The 13,969-nt window shown below is 42.0% G+C and overlaps 1 protein-coding gene and 1 long non-coding RNA gene across 5 annotated transcripts in view; one reads left to right on the plus strand and one right to left on the minus strand.

Moving 5' to 3' along the window:
• Positions 1 to 13,969, plus strand: part of lipf (lipase, gastric) — a 56,803-nt gene that overhangs the window by 12,658 nt on the left and 30,176 nt on the right. The window lies entirely within an intron of this gene.
• Positions 1,417 to 5,778, minus strand: LOC145549112 (uncharacterized). The gene is made up of 2 exons (XR_014085074.1): positions 3,059 to 5,778; positions 1,417 to 2,811 (listed from the first exon to the last, which is right to left on the minus strand). It is a non-coding gene; the product is annotated as an uncharacterized LOC145549112 (long non-coding RNA).

Consider the following 13,969-nt stretch of genomic DNA (forward strand, 5'->3'; position numbering starts at 1 on the left):
TGACACTGAGAACTAAAAAAGGGAAACTTTGAGAGAGACGGACAGAGTTTGGCATTTTGAACCCCAGAACTGTCCTGATGATGAAGAAGGTGTTGCAGCAGCAGGAGGTTCCCAGTACAGGAAGAGTACTGACTTAGAGCAGCAGGTCTCGGGCATCAGGGTGACTTCCTCATGCGCGTAGCGGTCCTCAGCTTCTTGTCTGGCAGCTCTGTAGCTCCCTTCTCCTCGTCTCACGATCTTCCTGGTCCCACGGAAGGAACACACCAGTTCTTCCTCTTTGCCTTTGTTCTTTGCCTTTGTCTTTATCTTCATCTTTGCCTTGGTCTTTGTCTTTGGGGGTCTAAACCCAGCTGTTGAGAGAAGTGCGATTTGAAGCCACATGTTGCGGGGCTAACGGGTTGGTCCCCATGTGCAGAACAGTCTTCGGTTCTGTGGCCCCGGCTCTTCTTCAGCTGCAGAGTTCTTTGTCCATCTCCGTCTTGGCTCGAAGCTGCCTGAAGGATCCAACCAAAGATTTCTCTGTTGCACCCACCTTATAAAGGGTTTATCCACCTTTTGGTGCGTTTGCATTGGCTAGCTTTGTTGCTGTGCCTGTCTCATTGGCTGACTGCTTGGACAGATGATCTCATATCCATCACCCTGGAGACCTTATGACCGGATCTCTGTTCTAATGTCCCCAAGTTGCTCAACAGTTCCTCCTACCTCTGTTTCCTGCCCAACCTTTTCTTAGGCAAGTTGAAGTTTAGCAATAAGGCTTTGTCTTCTCCGTTCTCCTATCAGTTCCCCTTTTCCCCTGACCTTCCACCTACCATCTACCTCCTACACAACATCAGTGACCTTTAATTACAGTTACATTTTACACCTTCTCAAGTTCAATGTCAAAATCACATTTATAACCTTTTTGATTTAACATTCATTTATAATGTTATAATAACCATAACTTATTAGTTACTCTTATTATAATCATAATGTGAGTTCTTACAGACACTTCTGACAAGAAACCAAGAATAACCCATTATTCTAATTATCTGATACCATGTTACAGTTACTTGTTTCACCTTTAAGTATTTCCACAAGTGTAAGAGTAAGTGTAAATATTCTTATAATCAAACCAACATCAACCACTGGTTAAACCAATATTAATTATTGGCATAATTATAAGTCATTATTTTAAGTATTTTACTCTGGGTTTTATCCAATCTCTCAAAATGTTTAGATTTTATTCTTTAAAAACCTTTAATGCTTTAAAATAAGGAATGGTCTGAACTATTTTTAGCCTAATGCGAGACAGAAACTTCCTCTTTATTAAGGAAACCAGCTTTTCCTGTTTCATGACTCTCTTTCTGCCTGACTTTGATTTTTTATGATTAAATAGAAAAAAGTAGAATTAAAGCAAAGTTTGCAGGACACAATAACAACACACACAACCAGATTCATTTTATTACCGTCTGACTCTACTGTTGGGTCTTGATGTCACCTATGTCATTAATTTTAAGGTAATTTTATTTATTATTACTATTAAACTAAAATCTCCAGCATGGGGAAGTGGGATGAGCTCGACTTTTCTCGACACCCCCTCCGCGAGGTCAGACCTTTCACATGCTGGGAACCCAACACCCTCCTGCAGGTCTACGTCCTCATCCCCTGGAAAGAGAAGATGGTCGTCTGGGATGTGAAGATCCTCCATCGTCACCAAGGCCACAGCAGTCTGGGATGTGAAGATGCAGATCCTCCATCGTCACCAAGGCCTCAGCAGTCTGGGATGTGAAGATGCAGATCCTCAGTCGTCACCAAGGCCTCAGCAGTCTTCAAACTCCACTGCTCTTTGACACCCCCTCCTTGGAGTTTTGATGTCTCTCAGGAAGTGACGAATGTTGAAGAGAACCCAGGTCGCTCTGATCCTTTAATAGTGACAAAAAATCCTCAGCTGAATGAAGCGTTGGTTCTTCAGGATGTGGAAGATTCCTTAGGGACAGGTTGATGGGCAAAAAGCCTCAATTAAAAAATAAAAAAAACTCTGGGTGTTCAGTAGAGAAAAACAAAAAGCATAAGCAGCATGACGCTTTATCCATAATCATAATCCTTTTCCATCGCTGGGGTCGTTAAAGGGTTACTGGAGTTGTCGGAGGCAACAGGACTCTGTCAGGCAGGACTCTGTGAAGTCCACAGGTTGCTTCCAGGTGTTGGGTGTGATTTCAACACTTTGTTGCAGGATTGATCTTGGTGGTTGTCTATGACGCCACTCCTTCCTCACGACTTCAGTCCCTTTTCCTGTTTAATCCATCCTTTTGTGACAGGAGTTCTTCTTTAGCATAATCCAATTTCTTCAGGGCCCTCCTAGTCCTAAGCCTTGAAGTTGTTCTTTGAATGGCAATCATCCTGTAATAGTAGCCAGTCTAAAACAGGATGGCATGATGCTTGATTCTTGCAATGTTCTGGTTCGCTTTAGCTAAGAACTGGCTTGAACACTGACCTCGTGGACCCCTTTCTTCATAAGTAATACTTTTTTACAGTGCAGTACTTGCTTCACAAAATCCATTCCATTGAATTTCAACTTGATCACCGTGACTACAAACCGATCTTGATCTTTAATCCAAACTTTCTGTCCTGTTTTCAATGACACTGTAAACTGCAACTTCCCTTTTCCCTCTCTGGGCAAAAAGGAGAAGTGCCTTCGCCTTCCTGTTTTCTGTGACGTGAACGGAGTTCCTCTGCAGGGGAAGACCTGCTCTTTTTCAGCTGTCACTGTTACACCATGTCCATCAGCACCAAGAGGTACTCCTCACCTCTCTTTTCTGTTATCCATGGGGCCTGCTACATCCATGCAGATTGAGCCCCAGAGGATCGTGCTTTTGATGGTCAATCCTTCCAACCGCTGCCCTTGGCGGCCTGCGTTGTATTGTCCACATACCTCACAGCCCCGTAGCACGCGTTGGACTTGTTTCACTGGGATCCAAAGCTCATGCTCATCCAGCTCCTTACGGGTAGGCCGTACGCCTGCATGTCCAAGGGCTTCATGCACGCTCCGCACGACCTCATCCACGTACTCTTCTGGGACCTCCCGTCCTCTGGGAGTATTGTCCCACTTCTCGGCTCAGACAAAGACTATTTTTCTCTGTTGGACATAGCAGTCCACTTCGTCATTTCCACGCCAATGAGCTCCCTCATGCGTGTGCTCTCAGATGCTCAACCTTGAGCTCCAGATGCATTTCACCACTTCCTTGTGAAATTACTTACATCTTCTGGACGTACGACCTTGCGTCGTACTCCTCGGTCTCTTTGTCTCCGTGTCGCCTATCCCCCAAAGCCTCTCATGGTACCTTAGAGTAGGGATGGGTCTAGGCTAGGTTGGCTACTGGCTTCCCTTCCAGATGCAATTGTTCATCCTCCGCGGAAGCTTTTCCCCCGCCTGCACGCTGTACAGTTACTGCAAGGGTCGCGACCGATAAGCCTCATCAGTCGCTCCCAACTCTATTTCCTAAGAGCTGGTCTCCCAAGTGAGCTATTCAGACCCTCTCGTCTGTTTTTACTGACTTGGTCAAAGTAAGGCCCTCCTACTCATTAGGGTGGGGCCCACCCAGGGACGCCATGTCTGTTACTACCCAATAGTAAGTCCCGCCCACTCCTCACAACTCTTCGGACTCACTACTGCCCAGTTCTCTGTCTAACAGGTCCGGAAAATCCCCAGAAACTCGGGTCTTACCCTAGCGATAGTTTGTGGAGAATTATCTGTTTAAACTGGGGTCGGAAAGGACTCGTCTAGCTCTGACTACCTTCGATCCAGAAGTTATGACCTTTTACAGTTGAGGGGCAATCCGCTGAGTAGCCCTCACAGCGACATAACCCCTACAACCACTCCTGTTAACGGTAGCTCCTCTCCTAAAATAACGGCACTTGTTAACGGCTAGATTAAATTTAGTGACTTAGATTTAAGTCCCAAGGTCATTATTTTAGTTTTGGCTAAAAGCAACCTATAAAACATTTCTACTTTTTCCTCCCAGAATCAAACTTCATAGCTATTTCACAACCATCAAAGAACTTTAAGGTGACTCATTAATTGAATGTCCACAACATCTTTTAGATTTTCTTAAATGCTAATTATTTTATTAGTAAGGCAATTTTGCAAGGGTCAGTACAGCTTAATTCAGTAGCAGAAATAATCAAATAAGTAAAATCAATAATCTAGCCTATCTTTCCCTAATGCTGACACTGAGAACTAAAAAAGGGAAACTTTGAGAGAGACGGACAGAGTTTGGCATTTTGAACCCCAGAACTGGCCTGATGATGAAGAAGGTGTTGCAGCAGCAGGAGGTTCCCAGTACAGGAAGAGTACTGACTTAGAGCAGCAGGTCTCGGGCATCAGGGTGACTTCCTCATGCGCGTAGCGGTCCTCAGCTTCTTGTCTTGCAGCTCTGTAGCTCCCTTCTCCTCGTCTCACGATCTTCCTGGTCCCACGGAAGGAACACACCAGTTCTTCCTCTTTGCCTTTGTTCTTTGCCTTTGTCTTTATCTTCATCTTTGCCTTGGTCTTTGTCTTTGGGGGTCTAAACCCAGCTGTTGAGAGAAGTGCGATTTGAAGCCACATGTTGCGGGGCTAACGGGTTGGTCCCCATGTGCAGAACAGTCTTCGGTTCTGTGGCCCCGGCTCTTCTTCAGCTGCAGAGTTCTTTGTCCATCTCCGTCTTGGCTCGAAGCTGCCTGAAGGATCCAACCAAAGATTTCTCTGTTGCACCCACCTTATAAAGGGTTTATCCACCTTTTGGTGCGTTTGCATTGGCTAGCTTTGTTGCTGTGCCTGTCTCATTGGCTGACTGCTTGGACAGATGATCTCATATCCATCACCCTGGAGACCTTATGACCGGATCTCTGTTCTAATGTCCCCAAGTTGCTCAACAGTTCCTCCTACCTCTGTTTCCTGCCCAACCTTTTCTTAGGCAAGTTGAAGTTTAGCAATAAGGCTTTGTCTTCTCCGTTCTCCTATCAGTTCCCCTTTTCCCCTGACCTTCCACCTACCATCTACCTCCTACACAACATCAGTGACCTTTAATTACAGTTACATTTTACACCTTCTCAAGTTCAATGTCAAAATCACATTTATAACCTTTTTGATTTAACATTCATTTATAATGTTATAATAACCATAACTTATTAGTTACTCTTATTATAATCATAATGTGAGTTATTACAGATACTTCTGAAAAGAAACCAAGAATAACCCATTATTCTAATTATCTGATACCATGTTACAGTTACTTGTTTCACCTTTAAGTACTTCCACAAGTGTAAGAGTAAGTGTAAATATTCTTATAATCAAACCAACATCAACCACTGGTTAAACCAATATTAATTATTGGCATAATTATAAGTCATTATTTTAAGTATTTTACTCTGGGTTTTATCCAATCTCTCAAAATGTTTAGATTTTATTCTTTAAAAACCTTTAATGCTTTAAAATAAGGAATGGTCTGAACTATTTTTAGCCTAATGCGAGACAGAAACTTCCTCTTTATTAAGGAAACCAGCTTTTCCTGTTTCATGACTCTCTTTCTGCCTGACTTTGATTTTTTATGATTAAATAGAAAAAAGTAGAATTAAAGCAAAGTTTGCAGGACACAATAACAACACACACAACCAGATTCATTTTATTACCGTCTGACTCTACTGTTGGGTCTTGATGTCACCTATGTCATTAATTTTAAGGTAATTTTATTTATTATTACTATTAAACTAAAATCTCCAGCATGGGGAAGTGGGATGAGCTCGACTTTTCTCGACAGAAAGTATTGCAATATTCAAACCAGCAATTTAGCAAGACATGTAAATAAGAGCTGGACCACCAGACATATTTTGTCTTTACAGAATTACACTATTTAAAATATAAACAAGGGCACAATGCAACCTTTTAGTGACTGTAATCTATAAAAAGAGCTGCCTTTTTGCTGCAGTGGAGATGAAGACGGTCCATTCAGGAAAGCAGAGCTGCATCAAACTTTAATGTGGAACTGCAGAAAAAAGAAAACAAAAGCAAACATTGAATTGTTAATGTATGTCACCATGAGAAAAGCCTACTGAGTTTTGCTTAAAAAATTTTTTTTTAAAAACATTTAAATTACACATTTGTCTCATGAAGTGATTTTTTTTTTGCAAAACAAACTTATTTGCGCTTGTCAGAAATCTTTTCTTAATATTCTAAGTTTTTGTTTGACTCAGTTTTGCTTGTGATTCTCACATGACGTCGTGGGCAGGGCCCAAAATCACAAAAGGTTTCTGACGTGTGAAAATAAAAGTTTATGTTTGGCGAATAACTTTTTAAGTTCACAAGACAAAAATTAGTTATTCAATTTAAAAAAGTTTAAACAAAACGATTTGTTTTTTAAAAAAAGAAATCATTACAATTCCAAAAGTTTTGATTACAATTTTATTTTACTTAACTGAGGTTAGTTTTTTTTCTCCATTGAATAATTGGGAAACAAATTTAACTGCATACTCTGTGAACCAGACCCTAAACTTAAAATCTGGGTTGAGTTTTTCCCCTTCATTAATGTCACTTTTATTACATTCATTATATCTATCATGGTAATTCAGGGTGAGTTATTTTTAATTCTAAATGGATATCCTTGTTGGACTTTTATTTAATTGTTATTCTCGTTCAAGATACTTTTACCTAACACCAGAATAAATGCAATGTACATTATGCAGCAAAGGAAATTAGAAGATCGGACATATATCCATTATGGAGATGATCGGTTTTGGACGGGCGATGTGCCCCTATTGCATAAGCGATACTGAAGAATGACTGATATCATTAAAGATACAGGGGAGAAGCTTTTTGTTATCTTGCTTTGCTAGCAAAGTCGTTAGCTAGCAGCTAGCTAATAGCACATCAACAGCCTAATGTCTGCATGATAAAAATACTGAATCGATAGATAAGAACAGTTTCTCCTCACCTGGCTGTCTCCTCCCCTCAGTAGTTCTTCAGACAAAGGCAGACGCAGAGGCCTGTCAGTGTCTGTTGTATTTCATTACCTCTCTGCTTAAACCGCGACTCCGAGCTGAAGCAGAAACGATACGTTCAACGTTTTCCGTCATCTGACAAGTAGCAAGCCTACTCCACTTTATTCACCAAAAACGTTGAAATCAGCCACCTATTAGGTGAATAAAACATAGGTCAAAGGTAACAAGTTGACCAGAGGGCTTATTATGTTGTACAAAAAAAATTAAGAAGAATAATTTTAGTACATGTTATGTGTCAGAAGAGGACTTAGAAAATAATAATACAAAAAAATAAATAAATAAAAATTGACCAAAAGGGCACTTGGGGGCAAGGAGCAAAAGGGGCAGGTGCTCAAGCACCCCCAGGCACCCCCCCCCCCCACCCACCCCCCCTGCACGTGCCTGCCTGGGAGACAACTTTTTAGACATGGACTTGAGGGGAACGTCACATGTAGACAGCCATACCTTCTGACCTACGGAGTACATCAGGGCCGGAGTTCTTCTTCGGTCAGCTAGTCGTTTATTAACAGCAGATATATTGTTGAGGCCGGAGATAGTGTCATTCCAGATTTTATGGCTTCTGCGGATGTGATGCTGGACTGACTTGACCGAGATGTTACTTTCGTCAGAAGGTAGGAGTGGTGGTTGATAGCCAAGGACTATTTCAAAGGGAGAGAGACCAGTAGCTGCAGAAATGTGGCTGTTGTGTGCGTACTCTACCCAAGGAAGGTGTTGGGCCCAGTCATCGGGGTTGGTGGAGGTGAGACAACACAGGGTGGCCTCAAGCTCCTGGTTCATGCGTTCTCTCTGCAAGTTGGTTTGGGGGTGGTATCCGGAGCTGAGAGCCACCTTGGCTCCCAGGGCGGAGCAGAACTGACACCAGACCTGCGAGACAAACTAGGGCCCACGATCCGAGAGGATCTCTTGGGGAATCCCATGAAGCTTGAACACGTGCTTTATAAGGAGCATGGCAGTAGGCAATTTACGAAGCGGGATGAGATGACAGGCCTTGGAAAAACAGTCGATTATGGTTAGGATGGTGGTCATACCTTTAGACACAAGGAGTCCGGTAACGAAGTCGATGGCGATGTGGGACCACGGTCGCTTAGGTATGGGTAGAGGTTGTAGAAGGTCCGTGGGAGGTCGGTTAGACGACTTGTTTCTTGCACAGACAGTGCAGGCTGAGACATACTCTTTGATGTTCTTATGTATGGACTCCCACCAAAACCTGCGATTGACCAGCCCGATGGTGCGACTGATGAGCTGAGAACTTAGAGGCGTGAATCCACTGGAGGAAACGGGACCGGACAGCTGAAGGGACGTACAATTTACCTGGCGGACAGGATTCTGGAGGGGGTTCGGTCTGTTGCGCCTGACGGATGATGTCCTCAATTTCCCAGGTGACCACTCCGACAGTGCAGCTAGGTGGGAGAATGGGAGCAAGGTTCTCCTCCGAATCATCAGGGGAATAGATCCTGGACAGAGCATCCGGCTTCACATTCTTGGAGCCTGGACGATAGGAAATGGTGAGGTTAAAGCGAGAGAAGAACAGAGACCAGCGTGACTGGCGTGGGTTGGATCTTTTGGCTGACTGGAGATATGACAGGTTCTTATGATCGGTCCAGACTAGGATGACGGGTGTTCAGCTCCCTCAAGCCAGTGACGCCACTCCTCTAAAGCCAGCTTAATGGCTAGAAGTTCTCTGTCTCCCACATTGTAATTTCTCTCGGCTGGAGAAAGTTTGCGGGAAAAAAAGGTACATGGATGCAGTTTATGGTCATGCTCGGTGGTTTGGCATAGAACAGCCCCGACCCCAGGGGCTCCTGTCTGCGGAGGTCGTGATCTGGCCTGAGTGTTCTGTCATGTTGGATTTCAATCTTCGAACCCACATGCAACACAACCAGAAGAGTCAGAATAAATGAACAATAATAAGTTTATTGAATCCAGGGAAAAGGGAAAGGGGGTGAATACTGGAACAGATGACCGGGTCGTCTTACTGTCAACAAGAGAAACAGGATTAGAAGAGGAAGATGAGTATTTTCCAGCAATTAATTGGGTAGCTTCTTACTTGGTTTGAAGATGAGTAAAACTTGAGCAGAGCGCTGGGTGATTAGGTTTCATTGGAGAGCGGACAGGTTTGTTAGCGGCTGGAAGAGCGGCTTTCGACTTTGGTCCAGTTGTATTCTTTCTCCGGTTGGGTTCGGGCTTGGGTCTCCTGACCCGGAATGTCCCGAAGGGGAATCCACCGGAGATGGACCAACGAAGGAGAAAAGGTGAGCACACGAGGGGTGGCGTCTGACCGGTAACACCAGCAGCGTCGAGGGAGGACACAGGAGGTAGGTGATCCACAACAGCGGGGAAACAGACTCACTCAGAACCCGGGGAAGACTAATCACACGGGAACAACGAGGAGACAACAGGATCATCTGGCGAGGAAGACAACAAGTAGTTAGAACAGAGCAGATCACAGAGGGCCTTTCTCTGGAACGATAGTTACCAAGGTGAGCAAACACTCAGGCGATGAGAAGTCGATCAGCCACTGCTTATATTCACAGTCCACGCCCTCCAAACGAGCTGCAGGTGTGTCAACGGGGTTACCCCAGCAGCTTCCCAGAGGCTCTGCGTCTGGCGGCATCTAGTGGATGCCATGAGGGATAACGGTGCTCCAACAAAAATAAAACTTAAACAAAGAAAAAGACTAACAAAATAAAACAGGAAAACACAGACCCTGACAAATCTAGCTTATGTTTATAATGTACAGTGTTTTTTTGTCTCCAACTGTGTTTTGTGTGCGGAGGAGCGATCAGAAACGGCAGAGAACAGACTCGAGGTGAGGCAGGCAGTTCTTGCCTCATGGCAGGGGGCGCTCATGATCCCAGACATTGTGACTGCTCAACTGCAGAGTAAGACACAGTGAGCTAGCCATGGAGCTAGCCACACAGTAAATAAATAAAGTACAGCGATATATTTGTTTTCTCCTCTCTTCCGACATCAACATGAAAGACTACATTTTAACACTATTTAAACGGAGTAGAAAAGACATGCAGAGGATAGACTATTTTTGTGCAGAATTAGCGGTGCATGGATTTCATTGATAAGTAAAGGTAAGACAGTAATAAGATGTTTTTGTTTAGTTTTTTAATGAACTGTGCATTTTGTGGGCTACAGTTTGTATGTCTAAGTAATTCAGTAAAGTAGAAGCGGTAGCTAATCTAGTTTTTTTGGTGTTAAATCCTAAAACATTAAGTGGCATTATTGTCAGTTGCTATGGTCTGCTTGTAGCTTGGTGGATACAGAGCGAGAAAGTGCTTTCTCGCTCCCTTTGCTGTGGATCATATCATGAAATTAATACCTACATTTCTAAGTTTCACTGAGTTAACGTGGCTATGGATGACATGTAAAAGATGAGTCTTTTCTTTTTGAATTAAAAAAGAAGTTTGGAGAGCTAACACTTGCTAAGACTCTTAGAGATGGGAACCTGTTGATCACAGTGAGGAATGAAGAACAGAAAAACAAAGTGATGAACTCCCACAGTATTTGTTAAAAAAAAACTGATTACTGAGGTAAAGATTTTGGGAGTGGATAAAGTAGTAAGAGGGGTGATCACAGGTATCCCAGTGGTTGAAGATCTAGAAAAATGCAGTATTAATGGAGGTGAAGTAAGTAAAATCAAAAGATTGATGAGAACAGTTGAAGGTGAAAGAGTGGGAAGTCTCTCAGTAATGTTGGAGTTTCAAACACAAGTTCTTCCTGAAAGGGTAAGGCCTGTAAGGCCATATATCCCTCCTCCTCTCAGGTGTCAGAGATATGGACACATCGCAGCAGTATGTAGGGGAAAAACAAAGATGTCCAAAGTGTGGAGGAGAGCATAATTATGATGAATGTAAAAATGGGAAGGATAATTGTTGTAATTGTGGAGGGCAACATAGGGTGACTTATGGAGGATGTGAAGTCAGAAGGAAAGCAATGGAAATTGAACAAGTCAAAGTCACTAATATAAGTTATGCTGAAGCTGTTAAAAGAATGAAACCTAAAGAAGTTATAAGGAAGGCTCAGCCGAATCCAACAACAGAACAGAGACAGAGTGGAATTGAAACTGGGTTAACAGTTGAAAAGATTCTATTGTTCATTGCATATGTAATTAATTGTACAGATCAAGTTAAGCATAAAACAGAACAAATCAAAATAATTGTGAAACCAAAACAGCAAAAGATGCCTCAGCACTGAGGGATATTGTTGCTCTGATGGATTATTGATGTGAGGCTCCACAGACAACATTTCACAAGTAAGATGGACATTTTATTGTGTATATATTGTGATTAGAATATTACTTTACTGTATTTATGTCCACCGGTGAGATACCAGCTAATATTAGCTACAGTGTTTGGTGTAATACGGGTTCAGCCGCTATGAAGGATAACTGAGATTCTGTAAATCTAAAACAATTAATTATTCTCTAACATTGACTTAGATTATCTGACACAAGAGCCTACATTAGAAATGAAACAATATAACAAATATTATAAAACTTATATTATGTGTTATAACATTCACCAGCAAAGTTTACACAGGTGGTAAAGACTATTATTTATATGTAATTCTTTCACTAGTAAGATACATCCTAAATCTTCCGTTTTTGTTTGGAAAGCTTCCTAAAGACGCAATGTGAGGAAGAAGAGGGAGAATCTATAAAGAGAGAAGGATTCACTGCAGCACGGATGAATCTCACATCAGATTTTGGACTCAATCTCAGCTGCTGAATCTCTGAAGCTAGAACTAGTCGGCTGAAAAACACACACACACATATATATATACATACACATACACGCTGGGTAGCTTTTATATATTATTTTGTAGCTCTTGAATTGCTACAAAATAAAGCTGTATTTCCTCCCTCAGCCCACTGGCTGCAATGTTGAGGTCAGAGTTACTATCTGCAGCTTTCTTCAGAGGTTGGTTAAGAATATGAACTCCTTTCTCCGCTTTTCCATTCGACTGTGCATAATGTGGACTTAATGTTACATGTTTAAAATCATACTGTTCTGTAAAGTCTTGCCATTCCCTGCTACTAAAACACGGTACATTGTCACTCACCACAATATGTGGAATGCCATGTCTTCCAAAGATTGATTTAGCATGTGTTATGACACAGTTTGATGACATATTAGCTAATAGAGCCATCTCAGGATAGTTTGAAAAGTAATCAATGATCACTAAATAGTTTTTTCCTTTAAAATGAAACAAATCCAGTCCTACTTTCAGCCATGGTGATGTTGGAATGTCAGATGTTGGAATTATCATAGGTTCTTTACTCTGTTTTATTTCTAAATGTCTGACATGTTTCACATTTACCGATTAGCGTCTCAATGTCCTTATTCAGTCCAGGCCAGAAAACAGATTCTCTAGCTCTTCTTTTACATTTTTCAATGCCTAGGTGACCCTCATGTATCCGTTGTAGAATATCCTGTCTTAATACTTGTGGAATCACAATTCTGCTGTTTTTCAGTAACAGTCCATTCACAACACTAACAGCTTTAACTTTGAAAAACTGTGAACATGAGCCTATTGGCCATCCTTCATCCATATTCTGCATGACCAACTGTAACTCTGTATCTTTAGCTATTGCCTCAACTATTTGCTTCAACTTGCTGTTTGACACAGGCAACACAGTGGACACCATGTTCACATGACGCTGAATATTCTCTTCAGTTGAACTCACACCATTGTCTGTAGGAGCGCTGGACAGAGCATCAGCAAGAATCAGATGTTTTCCTGGAGTGTAAATCAGTGTAAAATCATACCTTTGCATCTTCATCATAAGCCTCTGAATCCTTGGTGACATCTCATTCAGATGTTTTTTGATGATGGCAACCATGATGCGCAAAACATCTGTTTTGTCGACAAGGCTGTGGCATCTTCAAGATGGTTTTTATTTTGTCTTCATCTGGTTGAACACCTTGGGCAGACAGTTTGTCACCGAGAAACATAATTTCTTTGACATTAAACTCACATTTATTTTTATTGAGCTTCAGTCCATTTTTCCGTATGCGCTCCATGACGCGTCTCAATGTCATTGTGTTCTTGAGCTGTTGATCCCCAGATGATGATGTCATCAATATAGACTCTCACTCCTTCCAAGCCTTCAATGATCCGCTCCATCGCTCTATGGAATATTTCTGGTGCCGATTTTATCCCAAAAGGAAGTCTTAGAAAACCGTATCTTCCAAAAGGTGTGTTGAAAGTACAATACTTGGTACCGCTTTCATCCAATTTTACTTGCCAAAACCCTTGTGCTGCATCCAACTTGGTGAAATAACTTGCTCCCGCCATCTCACTGATTATTTCCTCTCGCAGTGGTACTGGAATACGACGTGCAGCATGCACTACAGGCTGAGTGTCCTCTCTCAGCTGGATCTTGTATGTGATCCAGCTGAGAGATCACCTAGTCCTTGAAAAACATCCTCATATTCTTGAATTATGGCATCAACAGGGTTATTAGGTTCAGTCAATTCAGTGTTTATGTGATGGACTTGTTTCACCAGTCCAAGTTCTTCACAGGATTTATCACCTACAGAGACTCACGATCCTCCTTTATAACCGAGAAGAACACAAGATGTTTTGTTCCTTTAACTGTCACATTCAGTTCACATGTACCAATGCACTCAATTGATTGTCCATTATAGTCTTAGGCCCGACTTTACTTGTTTTATGTGAGGTTTTACTTGCATTTTTCTTAAATCATACATGCTTATGAGATTAGCCTTAGCACCTGTGTCCAATCTGAACTTAATTGTAGTTCCATTGATCAACAAAGGAATTGTCCATTTATCATCTCTGTCAACACACTGCACTTTTTGTGACTCATTTTCACAATTCACAACACCAATAAAGAATGTGTCACTTAAGTCAGTTTCATCTACTAAGTTTACACGATTCCTCTTTTATTCTTTCCTCTTCATAAAGCATTGCTTTGCAA

Source organism: Poecilia reticulata, chromosome 19 (genome assembly GCF_904066995.2).
Source record: "Poecilia reticulata chromosome 19, P_reticulata-male-v2, whole genome shotgun sequence".
Lineage (NCBI taxonomy): Eukaryota > Metazoa > Chordata > Actinopteri > Cyprinodontiformes > Poeciliidae > Poecilia > Poecilia reticulata.